The sequence below is a fragment of the Phocoena phocoena genome, chromosome 16, assembly GCF_963924675.1.
Source record: "Phocoena phocoena chromosome 16, mPhoPho1.1, whole genome shotgun sequence".
NCBI lineage: Eukaryota > Metazoa > Chordata > Mammalia > Artiodactyla > Phocoenidae > Phocoena > Phocoena phocoena.
In genome coordinates, this window is record NC_089234.1 from 11887326 (window position 1) to 11901539 (window position 14214).

The 14214-nt window shown below is 42.5% G+C and overlaps 1 pseudogene; it reads left to right on the top strand.

Annotated features, from left to right (window-relative positions):
* Window positions 1-8007: 8007 nt before the first annotated feature.
* LOC136135962 (10 kDa heat shock protein, mitochondrial pseudogene) lies at window positions 8008-8663 on the top strand (annotated as a pseudogene).
* The last annotated feature ends 5551 nt before the right edge of the window (window positions 8664-14214 follow it).

Sequence of the window (14214 nt, forward strand, 5' to 3'; positions counted from 1 at the left end):
TCAGGATAACAAGTGGCAGTGCCAGGATGTGACACCAAGCGGTGGGATTCTAGCCACACACCAGGTCACCGTGCTACACAGCCTCCCATGGTACGGCGTGCTGTTTGTATTCGTTTGTAAAGTGCTTTTCTTTTTTCCTTCTATTTTTCTGGCTCAGCGTTATGATTTATCCAAGTTAATATTTATAGCTCTGGTTCAGTAATTTTAACTGTTGAGTGATATTTTGCGTGTGAAAATATGATTATTTCCATTGTCTGTTGATGGACATTAAGTTTGTTTCCTGTTTTTTACTGTATCATTCAGTGCTGTTATATTTTAAAAGTCTCCTCATTCTACCTGCTCTTGACTTTGAGAAATTCTTCATCATCAAGTCTCAAGTATGATTTCTTCCCTAAACCCAGGCAAAGCTACACTGTCTCTCTTCCAAAGCCTAATAGTATTTGGCCGTAGAGCTAGGATTGGTGTATATTTAGGTGTGTATATGGCTCTTCTGTTTCTCCCATTAGACTGAACTCCTGGAGGGCATGCACTTTTGGATTCCCTGTGCTCACTATTGTAGTAAATAGTTGTTAATATTTCTAGTTCCCACAGAAAATACGCAAGTATTGGGGGCTGAGGAGTGGGATGCAGAGTCAGAATCAGTTTGTAAGCCAAGCAGACATTTGCACTCCTGTTTCATTGGCCTTTGAAATGTCTAGTGGGGTTCTACAGAAAAAGTGTTTACAAGGAAAACAGATCCTCTTGTGGATTCCCTTTAACAGGCTCAATAATACATCAGCCTGCATCAATCATCTGTGCCTTAAGTACCTGCTTTTAGTGAAGGCCACTGCCACCCAGTCAACTAGAATAACTATATAAAATCACATATAGCAGCTACTGATATGAGCTGAAATTACCCATTGTTATATAGCATGGTCCTAACCCCCATTACCTTGGAATGTGACTTATTTGGAGATAGGGCCTTTAAAGAAGTGATTAAGTTAAAATGAGGCTGTTAGTGTGGGTTCTAATGCAATCTGACCTGTGTTCTTTTAAGAGGAAATTTGGACACACAAGAAGATACCAGGGATGAGCTCACATAGAGAAAAAGCCACGCGAGGACCAGATAGGCGGCTGTGCAAGCCAAGGAGAGAGGCCTCAGGAGAAACCAAACCTGCTGACACCTTTTTCCTGGACTTCTAGCCTCTAGAATGGTGAAAAATTAAATTTCTGTTGTTTAAGCCACCCAGTCTGTGGTACTTTGTTATGGCAGCCCTAGCAAACTAATATAGCTACTCTTAGGCAATTAGTTTTAGATACATATGGAGTGCTCTGCTGGATATTATATTTCTGTAGGGCTTTCCCCCTGTTCTCTTACAACAGAGAAGTTTGAGAAAATTACCTTTGAGTCATTATCTCTGCAGTAAACGGGTAGGGCCATTGAGTTCACCTAGATAGTCTTCCTTGGATGGGCAATAGTTCCCACATCTGTGATTAAGACATATAGTCACCTCCTTTTGTGTTTGGGAGTTTAAGAGGAAATGTGCCAGACACCTGAAGGGATCCCAACACCTCCAAGGAGAGAAAGTGACACGGGGTCTGTGTGCATGGGGTGATGGACCCTGAAACCAGCCCTACTAACCTGCTGCTCCTGAGGCAACTGGTTCCCCTGAGGAGCCAGAGCAAGAGTTCCTCAGAGATTCAGTGTCCCCCACAAAAATCAGCACAAGGATCCATGCCCTGAGGAACATCACAAGATCCAGTACTGTAGTGGATGCTGCAGGCTTAGTCTTTCAACAGTGATCTGTGGGGCTGTGAAAACCACAGTCACATGTGGAACACCCAGAACTAGTTCACAAACTCCCTGGATTTGTTTGCTGGGCAGCTGGGACAATTGGAAAGAAACCCTTAATAAGGCAGCTGCATACTCTAGAATTTCATACGAAAGATAAAAGCAACATGAACATAATTGTTATTAGAGTTTGCGGTAGTTCATTCTAATTTAACTAGGAAATACCATTTTGTTTAATATGGGTTTAAAGTATTTAAAGAAAAAATGTTAATGAAGCCATTTTTTAAAAAAATTAATTAATTAATTTATTTTTGGCAGTGTTGGGTCTTCGTTTCTGTGCAAGGGCTTTCTCTAGTTGCGGCAAGCAGGGGCCACTCTTCATCGTGGTGCGTGGGCCTCTCACTATCGCGGCCTCTCTTGTTGGGAGCACAGGCTCCAGACGCACAGGCTCAGTAGTTGTGGCTCATGGGCCTAGTTGCTAAGTGGCATGTGGGATCTTCCCAGACCAGGGCTCGAACCTGTGTCCCCTGCACTGGCAGGCAGATTCTCAACCACTGTGCGATCAGGGAAGCCCTAATGAAGCCCTTTTAAGAGGCAGTTTGGCAGTATCTATCAAAATGGAAAAGTGCATACCCAGCAATTTACTTTTAGGACATACTTACACATGGACACAAATATGCATGTGCAAGGATCTTCATACAGCGCTACTAGTAATAGTGAAAATGTGAGAAGAAGAATTACAATCCTGCAGCCTGTGGAACAAAAACCACATTCACAGAAAGATAGACAAGATGAAAAGGCACAGGGCTATGTACCAGATGAAGGAACAAGATAAAACCCCAGAAAAACAACTAAATGAAGTGGAGATAGCAACCTTCCAGAAAAATAATTCAGAATAATGAAAGTGAAGATGATCCATGACCTCGGAAAAAGAATGGAGGCAAAGATGGAGAACATGCAAGAAATGTTTAACAAAGACGTAGAAGAATGAAACAACAAACAAACAGAGATGAACAACACAATAACTGAAATGAAAAATACACTAGAAGGAATCAATAGCAGAATAACTGAGGCAGAAGAACGGATAAGTGACCTGCAAGACAGAATGGTGGAATTCACTACTGTGGAACAGAATAAAGAAAAAAGAATGAAAAGAAATGAAGACAGCCTAAGAGACCTCTGGGACAACATTAAATGCAACAATATTCGCATTATAGGGGTCCCAGAAGGAGAAGAGAGAGAGAAAGGACCCGAGAAAATATTTGAAGAGATTATAGTTGAAAACTTCCCTAACATGTGACAGGAAATAGCCACCCAAGTCCAGGAAGCACAGAGAGTCCCATACAGGTTAAACCCAAGGAGAAACATGCTGAGACACATAGAAATCAAACTGGCAAAAATTAAAGACAAAGAAAAATTATTGAAAGCAACAAGGGAAAAATAACAAATAACATACAAGGGAACTCCCATAAGGTTAACAGCTGGTTTCTCAGCAGAAACTCTACAAGCCAGAAGGGAGTGGCATGATATACTTAAAGTGATGAAAGGGAAGAACCTACAACCAAGATTACTCTACCCAGCAAGGATCTCATTCAGATTCGATGGAGAAATCAAAAACTTTACAGACAAGCAAAAGCTAAGAGAATTCGACACCACCAAACCAGCTCTACAACAAGTGCTAAAGGAACTTCTCTAGGCAGGAAACACAAGAGAAGAAAAGAACCTACAAAAACAAACCCAAAACAGTTAAGAAAATGGTCAAAGGAAGATACATATGGATAATTACCTTAAACGTGAATGGATTAAATGCTTCAACCAAAAGACACAGGCTTGCTGAATGGATACAAAAACAAGACCCTTCTATATGCTGTCTACAAGAGACCCACTTCACACCTAGGGACACATACAGACTGAAAGTGAGGGGGTGGAAAAAGATATTCCATGGAAATGGAAATCAAAAGAAAGCTGGAGTAGCAATACTCATATCAAGACTTTAAAATAAAGAATGTTACAAGAGATAAGGAAGGACACTACATAATGATCAAGGGATCAATCCAAGAAGAAGATATAACAATTATAAATATATATGCACCCAACATGGGAGCACCTCAATACATAAGGTAACTGCTAACAGCTATAAAAGAGGAAATCAACAATAATAGTGGGGGACTTAAACACCTCACTTACACCAATGGAGAGATCATTCAAACAGTAAATCAATAAGGAAACACAACCTTTAAATGACACAATAGACCAGATAGATTTAATTGATATTTATAGGACATTCCATCCAAAAACAGCAGATTACACTTTCTTCTCAAGTGCACACAGAACATTCTCCAGGGTAGATCACATCTTGGGTCACAAATCAAACCTCAGTAAATTTAAGAAAATTGAAATCATATCAAGCATCTTTTCCGGCCACAACGTTATGAGATTAGAAATCAATTACAGGGAAAAAACCGTAAAAAACACAAACATATGGAAGCTAAACAATACGTTAGTAAATAACCAAGAGATCACTGAAGAAATCAAAGAGGAAATCAAAAAATACCTAGAGACAAATGACAATGAAAACACGATGATCCAAAATCTATAGGATGCAGCAAAAGCAGTTCTAAGAGGGAAGTTTACAAGCCTACCTCAAGAAACAAGAAAAATCTCAAAAAACAATCTAACCTTACACCTAAAGGAACCAGAGAAAGAAGAACACACAAAACCCAAAGTTAGCAGAAGGAAAGAAATCATAAAGATCAGAGCAGAAATAAATGAAATAGAAACAAGAAAACAATAGCAAGGATCAATAAAACTAAAAGCTTGTTTTTTGAGAAGATAAACAAAATTGATAAACCATTAGCCAGATTCATCAAGAAAAACAGGGAGAGAACTCAAATCAATAAAATTAGAAATGAAAATGGAAAAGTTACAACAGACACTGCAGAAATACAAGGCATCCTAAGAGAATACTACAAGCAACTCTATGCCAATAAAATGGACAACCTGGAAGAAATGGAGAAATTCCTAGAAAGGTACAACCTCCCAAGACTGAACCAGGAAGAAATAGAAAATATGAACAGACCAATCACAAGTAATGAAATTGAAACTGTGATTAAAAATCTTCCAACGAACAAAAGTCCAGGACCAGATGGTTTCACAGGTGAATTCTATCAAACATTTAAAAAAGAGCTAACACCCATCTTTCTTAAACTCTTCCAAAAAATTGCAGGGGAAGGAACACTCCCAAACTCATTCTATGAGGCCATCATTACCCTGATACCAAAACTGGACAAAGATACTACAAAAAAGGAAAATTACAGACCAATATCACTGATGAATATAGATGTAAATATCCTCAACAAAATACTAGGAAACAATCCAACAACACATTAAAAGGATCATACACCATGATCAAGTGGGATTTATCCCAGGGATGCAAGGATTCTTCAATATACGCAAATCAACCAATGTGATACACCATATTAACAAACTGAAGAATAAAAACCATATGATCATCTCAATAGATGCAGAAAAAGCTTTTGACAAAATTCAACACCCATTTATGATAAAAACTCTCCAGAAAGTGGCCATAGAGGGAACCTAACTCAACATAATAAAGGCCATATATGACAAACCCACAGCAAACATTCTCAATGGTGAAAAACTGAAAGCATTTCCTCTAAGATCAGGAACAAGACAAGGATGTCCACTCTTGCCACTATTATTCAGCATAGTTTTGGAAGTCCTAGCCACGGCAATCAGAGAAAAACAAGAAATACAAATTGGAAAAGAAGAAGTAAAACTGTCACTGTTTGCAGATGACATGATACTATACATAGAGAATCCCAAAGATGCTACCAGAAAACTACTAGAGCTAATCAATGAATTTGGTAAAGTTGCAGGATACAAAATTAATGCACAGAAATCTCTTACATTCCTATACACTAATGATGAAAATCTGAAAGAGAAATTAAGGAATCCCTCCCATTTACCACTGCAACAAAAAGAATAAAATACCCAGGAATATACCTATCTAGGGAGACAAAAGACCTGTATGCAGAAAACTATAAGACACTGTTGAAAGAACTTAAAGATGATACCAACAGATGGAGAGATATACCATGTTCTTGGATTGGAAGAATCAGTATTGTGAAAATGACTCTACTACCCAAAGCAATCTACAGAATCAATGCAATCCCTATCAAATTACCAGTGACATTTTTTACAGAACTAGAACAAAAAATCTTAAAATTTGTATGGAGACACAAAAGGCGCCGAATAGCCAAAGCAGTCTTGAGGGAAAAAAACGGAGCAGGAGGAATCTGACTCCCTGACTTCAGACTATACTACAGAGCTACAGTAATCAAGACAACATGGTGCTGGCACAAAAACAGAAATATAGATCAATGGAACAGGATAGAAAGCACAGAGATAAACCCACACACCTATGGTCAACTAGTCTATGACAAAGGAGGCAAGGATATACGGTGGAGAAAAGATAGTCACTTCAATAAGTGGTGCTGGGGGCTTCCCTGGTGGCTCAGTGGTTGAGAGTCTGCCTGCCAATGCAGGGGACATGGATTCGTGCCCCAGTCCAGGAGGATCCCACATGCCACGGAGTGGCTGGGCCCGTGAGCCATGGCCGCTGAGCCTGTGCGTCCGGAGCCTGTGCTCCACAACGGGAGAGGCCACAACAGTGAGAGGTCTGCGTATCGCAAAAAAAAAAAAAAAAAAAAAAAAGTGGTGCTGGGAAAACTGGACAGCTATATGTAAAAGAATGAAATTAGAACACTCCCTAACACCATACACAAAAATAAACTCAAAATGGATTAGAGACCTAAATGTAAGACCAGACACCAAAAAACACTTAGAGAAAACATAGGAAGAACACTCTTTGACATAAATCACAGCAATATCTTTTCTGAGCCACCTCCTAGAGTAATGGAAATAAAAACAAAAATAAACAAATGGGACAAAATGAAACTTAAAAGCTTTTGCAAAGCAAAGGAAACTACAAACAAGACAAAAAGACAACCCTCAGAATGAGAGAAAATATTTGCAAACGAATCAACGGACCAAGGATTAATCACCCAAATATATAAACAGCTCATTCAGCTCAATATTAAAAAAATAAACAACCCAATCAAAAATGGGCAGAAGGGGCTTCCCTGGTGGCACAGTGGTTGAGAGTCCGCCTGCCGATGCAGGGGACGCGGGTTCGTGCCCCGGTCCAGGAAGATCCCACATGACGTGGAGCGGCTGGGCCCATGAGCCATGGCCGCTGAGCCTGCACATCCGGAGCCTGTGCTCTGCAACAGGAGAGGTCACAACAGTGAGAGGCCCGCGTACCGAAAAAAAAAAAAAAAAAAAGAAAAAAGCTGTTTTTCTTTGCATCCAATAGTCCAAATTTTTAAATCTCTGAAATTGGGATGCATCCTAAAATTATAATTGGGAGTGCTTTTTTTTTCTCAAAAATGATGTGTTTAATCACTGATGGCATTTCTAGATTTGAAGAAACATGGTAGACAGAAAAAATAAGAAAATATGTTAAATTCATAGACCCCCAGATATCCTGTCTTTTCAACTTCACTAAGGTCATTTGCTGAATCTTAAAAGAGACACATTTAGCCCAAAATACTTTATAATTTTATGTATTTGGGCTTGGGTAATCATCTTCCATTAAATTAGCAAGAATGTAGAATCAGTCAGACTTGATTTCATTTGCTCAGTGTGCTAGCATCTGCAAAACACACTGTGACATGGGATAAAGGCTGGGGAGAGGGTACAGACATAAGCACAGCAGAGTTCTTTCCTGTGACCACCTTACAACAGGTGGGAAAACAGAAAAGAGGAGAGGGAACGCATGACCAGATCTATTGTTTCTGGGATTTCAGACCTAGAGATCCACACTTGCGGAAAGAGAAAAAGGCGAGAAGTCTCAGAGGTGGAACAGGATGAGAGCCTCCGAGTCATTGCCTCTCCTTGCCCTGTTTGGGTGGCTCTGCTGGGTGTGGGGACCTAAGGTGGGCACTCTAAGTACTTCCTCTAAGAGTAAGTTAGGGACAGCCCCCTGTGGCCAAGGCCCATCGGTGTCACCTTAGTCTCTGGCACATTCTGGAGGCATTCAGAAAATAAATGAGGATGAAGATGATGACCGATAGATACTAAAACAAAGGATTTGAGGGAGATGGTGGTGGGTACTGGGAGGGAAGGATAAAGAAGGCTGTGGCCAGGCTCAGATGGAGTGGGACAGAGGGTAGGGCTGGAGAGGTTATCTCTGGGAAGGTGGGAGGATGACTGGAACTGACGCCTTCCCCCCTCCCCTTTCACCCCCAAGCCCTGTCAGACCTGCCAGACAGGTTCTCCAGAGTTAAGGGGGAGAAGTAGAGGGTGGAGAGAGGGGAGGCACCCCAACCTTTGGCAATAAGATTGACTGCTGGGTGTGGAAACAGACAAACTTGAGTTCTAATTCCAGCTCTGCCCCTCCTAGCTGTTAAACCAGTCTTCTCTGGGCTTGTTTTCTCAGTGATCAAATGCAGCTAACCATATCTTCCTCTGTGCCCGTCCTAATAAGGGTTGGACCAAGAAAAATCTTTATGCTAATGTTATAGATAAGAGGAGCCTTGTGGAGAGTATGAACTAAACTACGGTGGCCAGAGTCACGGCAGGACAGGCATTTAGAAAGTTTTCCCCCCTCTTTGACCAAGTATTAGTTGAAAAGAGTGCAGCGGAAACTAACCAAGAGAGGCATTATGCTTCCAGAAAAATCTCAAGGAACAGTATTGCAAACAACAGTAGTAGTTACCGAACTGGGCTCTAAGGCACCAAAGCAGTTCTAGACAAGGATTATTTCTTACTTAGAGATGGTGACATTCTTGGAAAGTATGTAGACTGAAATAAGTCACTACTGAAATGGCATCACGTGAAGCTGCCCATTCCACTGAGGTATTTCATCATGTAAATAATTTCCATGTTTCTCTTTTATAATAAACTAATGATATCCCCCAAAAAGAAGAATAGCCTGTGTAGGGTGTCCCCAAGACCACCTCCAGATTCAATGATTTGTTCAGGGGATTCACAGGATTCAGCATATAGCTGTATCCATGGCTATAATTTATTACAGCTGGAGGATACAAAGCCAAATAGCAAAGGGGAAAGGCACAGGGGCTGATGTTCAGAGCAAAGTAGGCCCAAGCTTCCAAGAGTCCTCTCCTAGTGGAGTCACAAAGGATGCACTTGATTCCTCCAGCGACAAGTTGTGACAGCACATGTGAAATATTGTTGACCAGGGAAGCTCATTAGAGACTCAAGGTTTTTATTGAAGGTGCCGGTCATGTAGGCAACTTCTGCCCAGCACATACCAAAATTCCAGCCTCTCACAAGGAAACAGGTGTTCAGCATGAACCCCACTGTGTGTATGAATAGTTTAGGCATAGTTGGTCACTCTTATCAATTCTGGGAATGGTGGGAGTGATCCCGAAATCCAAGTTCCTGACACCAGCCAAGGGCCTACCTTCCTGGCAGGCTTTTCTAAGGGTGACAGTCTCTGGCCCGCTATGACTGGTTTGTGCAGCCAGCTCCTTGCTCCCCAGGAAAAGATAAAGAAGTTGTTGGCACTGATGTGGATTTGGAAAATGCCCAAACTGTCTGTGTATGTGGATAAGGGACCCAATATTTTCCACAGATGTTCCAATGCCCAGGCTCCTGTGAGCCAAGTATGGCTCTTCTTTTCATCTGTTTCCATAACTGGATTTAATCAGAGATTAGGCATGTAGTCAGCCAGGAGCTTCTTTGGGGTGGCAGCTCTTTTTTTTTTTTTTTTTTTTTTGCGGTACACAGGCCTCTCACCGCTGTGGCCTCTCCCGTTGCGGAGCACAGGCTCCGGACGCGCAGGCTCAGCGGCCATGGCTCATGGGCCCAGCCGCTCCGCGGCATGTGGGATCTTCCCGGACTGGGGCACGAACCCGCATCCCCTGCATCGGCAGGCGGACTCTCAACCACTGCGCCACCAGGGAAGCCCGGGGTGGCAGCTCTTTTAAGGGATTCCAGGCCTGCCAGGGGACTGGAAAGTCACTTCTGGAAGGGGATTCAGTCAACTGCCCTGACACTCTGTCTTGATGGTTAACTGGCTTCCAGGCTATTCGAGACTTCCAGAACATTCCCAAGAGGAAGTCATCCTTCTTGTGTTCTCCAACATTTTAGGATGCTAATATTGGAACCTGAATAGATCCTAGGCCCCAGGAAGCCCAGCTTTGGAGCCTTAAAAGAAACATTGTTGGGCTTCCCTGGTGGCGCAGTGGTTGAGAGTCCGCCTGCCGATGCAGGGGACGCGGGTTCGTGCCCCGGTCTGGGAAGATCCCACATGCCGCGGAGCGGCTGGGCCCGTGAGCCATGGCCGCTGAGCCTGCGCGTCCGGAGCCTGTGCTCCGCAATGGGAGAGGCCACAACAGTGAGAGGCCCGCGTACCGCAAAAAAAAAAAAAAAAAAAAAAAGAAACATTGTTGCATTAAAAGAAACATTTCAGTAAGGAAAATGCAATTAAAATTAATTCCGATCCTTATTTGCATTTTTCAAAGAGCATTAAAGATGACAGAATTCATTACCTACAGTAATATGTCTTAAAATTCCTTTTCTCTCATATTTTTAAACATTTTATTGTATTATTTTTAATTAAAAAATGTGGTACTGAAATCTGGGATAATGTTTTGTTTTAGAACAGTTTTCAATTTACAGAAAAGTTGCAATAATACTGAGAGTTACCATATACTCCCTACCCGATTTCTTCTATTATTAACATCTTACTTCAGTATAGTATATTTGTGGGACTTTTCTAGTGGTCCAGTGGCTAAGACTCCATGCTCCCAATGCAGGGGGCCCAGGTTTGATCTCTGGTCAGGGAACTAAATCCTACATGCTGCAACTAAAAAGATCCCACATGCCGCAACTAAGACCCGGTGCAAGCCAAATGAATAAATAAATATTAAAAAAAATGTATAGTACATTTGTCACAACTATGGAGCCAATGTTGATACATTAGTAACTGAAGTTTATATATTATCCAGACTTCCTTAATTTTTACCTAATGAGTTTTTCTGTTTCAGGTTTCTACTGAGGATGTTTCCTTAGGATCCTCTTGGCTGTGACAGTTTCTCAGACTTTCCTTGTTTTTGATCACCTTGACAGTTTTGAGGAGTAGTGGCCAGGTATGTTATAAACTGTCTTTCAGTTAGGAGTTGTCTGATGTTTTTCTCACGGTTAGATTGGGTTTTGGGCTTCCCTGGTGGCGCAGTGGTTGAGAGTCCGCCTGCCGACGCAGGGGACGCGAGTTCGCGCCCTGGTCCGGGAAGATCCCACATGCCGCGGAGCAGCTGGGCCCGTGAGCCATGGCTGCTGAGCCTGCGCGTCCGGAGCCTGTGCTCCGCAGCGGGAGAGGCTACAACAGTGAGAGGCCCGTGTACCGCAAAAAAAGAAAAAAAGACTGGGTTTTGCATTTAGCAGGAGGAAGACCACAGTGGTCAAGTGCAGTTCTCATCTCATCGTATGACACCTTGATCACCTGGCTGAGGTTGTGTTGGGTTTCTCTCCTGTAAAGTCACTCCCTCTCTCCTTTTTCTATACTGTTCTTCTTGGATAGAAGTCACTATGCACAGCTGACACTTAAGGAGTGGAGGCTTATGTGCTCCACTCTCTTGAGGGCAAAGTATCTATATAAATTATGTGGAATTCTTCTCCATGGGAAATTTCTCTATTTGCTCAATTTATTTATTCAATCACGTATTTATGTCGGCACAGACTCCCTTGTATTTTTGTAAACTCTCTCTCTCATTCATCTGGCACAGGTTCTCATATCTCTCTCCACTCTCCTTAGAAATAACTCTTTCTGTTACCTTCATCTTCTCTCCTCTTTCCTTTTTTCCCCCATTAGCCTTTTTTCCCACCCCTCTATTATCCCTCTGTCTCTCATCTAAGCCCCTTCCTACTTGAATCTCCTACCCAACTTCTCCAGCTGCCCTCCTGACTGATTACTTCCTGTCCCGAATACAGGATGTGGAAAACAGGGGGAAGGAAATGGGGAAACGCTCATTAGTCATCATCAGAATAGTTTAGCAGTTGAGGGGGCAGAAAGAGCCTGTGAATATTTCAAGCATTGATTATTTTATCCGTCTTGCATATACGTGGAAATGATTTCTAGAGAGCTTGTGTCAGGGATGGTGCTAAGAACGATACACATAGTATCTCACTCAACCTCACAACAACCTCATCATGCTTATTCCGCAGTTGATAAAACTGAGGCTCAGAGAGATTACTTGCCAAATGTCAAGTAAAATGGCAAAGCTGTGGTTTGAAGCCACAACTAACTCCAAAACTGGCGTGCTCATAGGAATAACTGAGATGTATTCATAATCCTAGCTCCCTAGGAAATGTAACATGCCCCTAGTTCTAAAAATACCAATGTGGAGTATGGTAACTTGTTCATAGTCTCAGAGAGTCTCAAAGCTCTCATGAGGCTTTCACTAGACCTGTCTGAATTTTTATAGTTACACCTTACACAGTCTTGCCCTTTTCCTCCATTGAGTTGTACCTTGGTTTTCACTTCCTGCAAAGCGAAGACTCCATAGTGTTTCATTCTTTTTTCTCTGTGAGTTAATACGGAGAAAACTGTTAAGTTCTCTGTATTAGTTTTCTCTTGCTATGTAACAGGTTACCACCAGCAGTGGCTTAAAACAACACCCATTTATTAGCTCCCAGTTCTGTAGATTTGTGTGGCTGGGTCTCTGTTCAGGGTCTTGCCAGGCTGCATTCCTTTCTGGAGGTTCTGGGGAAGAATCTGTTTCCAAGCTCATCCAAGTTGTTGATAGAATTCAGTTCCTTGCAGTTATAGGACTGAGGCCTCCATTCACTGGTTGGCTTTTGGCTGGGGGACTGCTCTCAGCTCCTAGAGGCTGCCCGCAGTTTTTCGCTCTGTGGCTCCCTCCGTATACTTTCTCATGCTTTGAATCTCTTACTTCCTCTGCCTCTGACCTCTACACCCAGATTTAAAGGGCTCATGTGATTGGTTAGGCCCACCCAGATGATGTCCCCCTCCCTTTTTTGGGGGGGATGTGGGATCTTAGTTCCTCAACCAGGTGGAGTCTTAACCACTGGACCACCAGGGAAGCCCCAATCTCCCCTTCTTAAAGTCAACTGTGACATATAATGAACCTACTCACAGAAGTAATACACCATCACACTTACAGTTCCAGACATTAAACAGGATGTGTACACCACTGAGAAAGAGTCTTGGAAGTCTGTCTACCACAGTCTCCATTCCTTCATTTATTCACACATCTCATACTTATGGAATGCCTGCCCTGTGCTGGGCAATAGTTCCAGGAGTTGGAGATACAGCAGTGAACAAGATGAACTTGGCTTCTTAGAGCTTACCATCTAGTATGTTAAGACAGACAGTAACCAAGGAAACAAAGAAAACTCCCAGTTAGTGCTGACTGCTCCTCTGAGAATTAAAACAGGCTGGTCTTTAGATTAGATTGGGTGGTCAGGAAAGGGTTCTCTGAGGAGGGGCTATTTTAGCTGCTCCCTGAGAAGAGAGCACAATGAAAAGGTCCATGTGAAGACAGTCTAACATCCACAAACCCAGGATGAAAGCCCACACGTTCTAGGGTTCCTTCTAATCATGTTTAACACATTTCACAGAGAAGCCCCGTTTCAAACCACACCCAAAACCACTATGCACAGTATCTTACTCATTCTGCTTCCTTGGCTGTAGTTGGTTTGTGTAGCTTTGGGCATAATCTCCTCAATTCCCAAGCAGGAGCTGGGCTTCATGGCGTGCCAACAATGGCACGTGTGAGCACGTGTGCCAATTCCCACAAACAAGCCCCTCTTTCTTCTTCCCTCAGCCTTCTTCTAGAGGCAAGCAGAATATTAATTGAAGGCTCCTGAGAGTAAGATGCATTTTACCCAACAAATAACAGTATATTGCCAGGACAGGTTTCTGCTAAAAAGTATACTCAACTGAATTTGCATTCCAACTTCCTGCTTTAAATGTGCAGAACCCAAAGGCTCAGTGAGAACTGTCTGGCACAAGCACAGTGTACCCCACGTTTGCCTTTGGCACCCCACTGCCTAAAAGCTTTCCAACCCCGGTTAGACACTTTCATGGTTAGGAATTCAAGGCTGTGAGGTTTTGGACCTAGTTTGTTATCGTGCAGCTGGAACCACCAAGGTGCTTGGGTGTGACCGTGAGCCAGGCACTGTCCAGACACAAAGATTAATGGTCCCAATCATTACCTTCAAAGGACTTCCAGGGTCACAGAGGAGACCAACATGCGGACGGGCAATTCTAATATAGGAGGCTTGCTTTAACCAATTGTCATTTCTTCGACGAAGATTTATCAAGTGCTTACTCTGTGCAGGGCACTCTTACTGGTGCTGCAGATATAGCA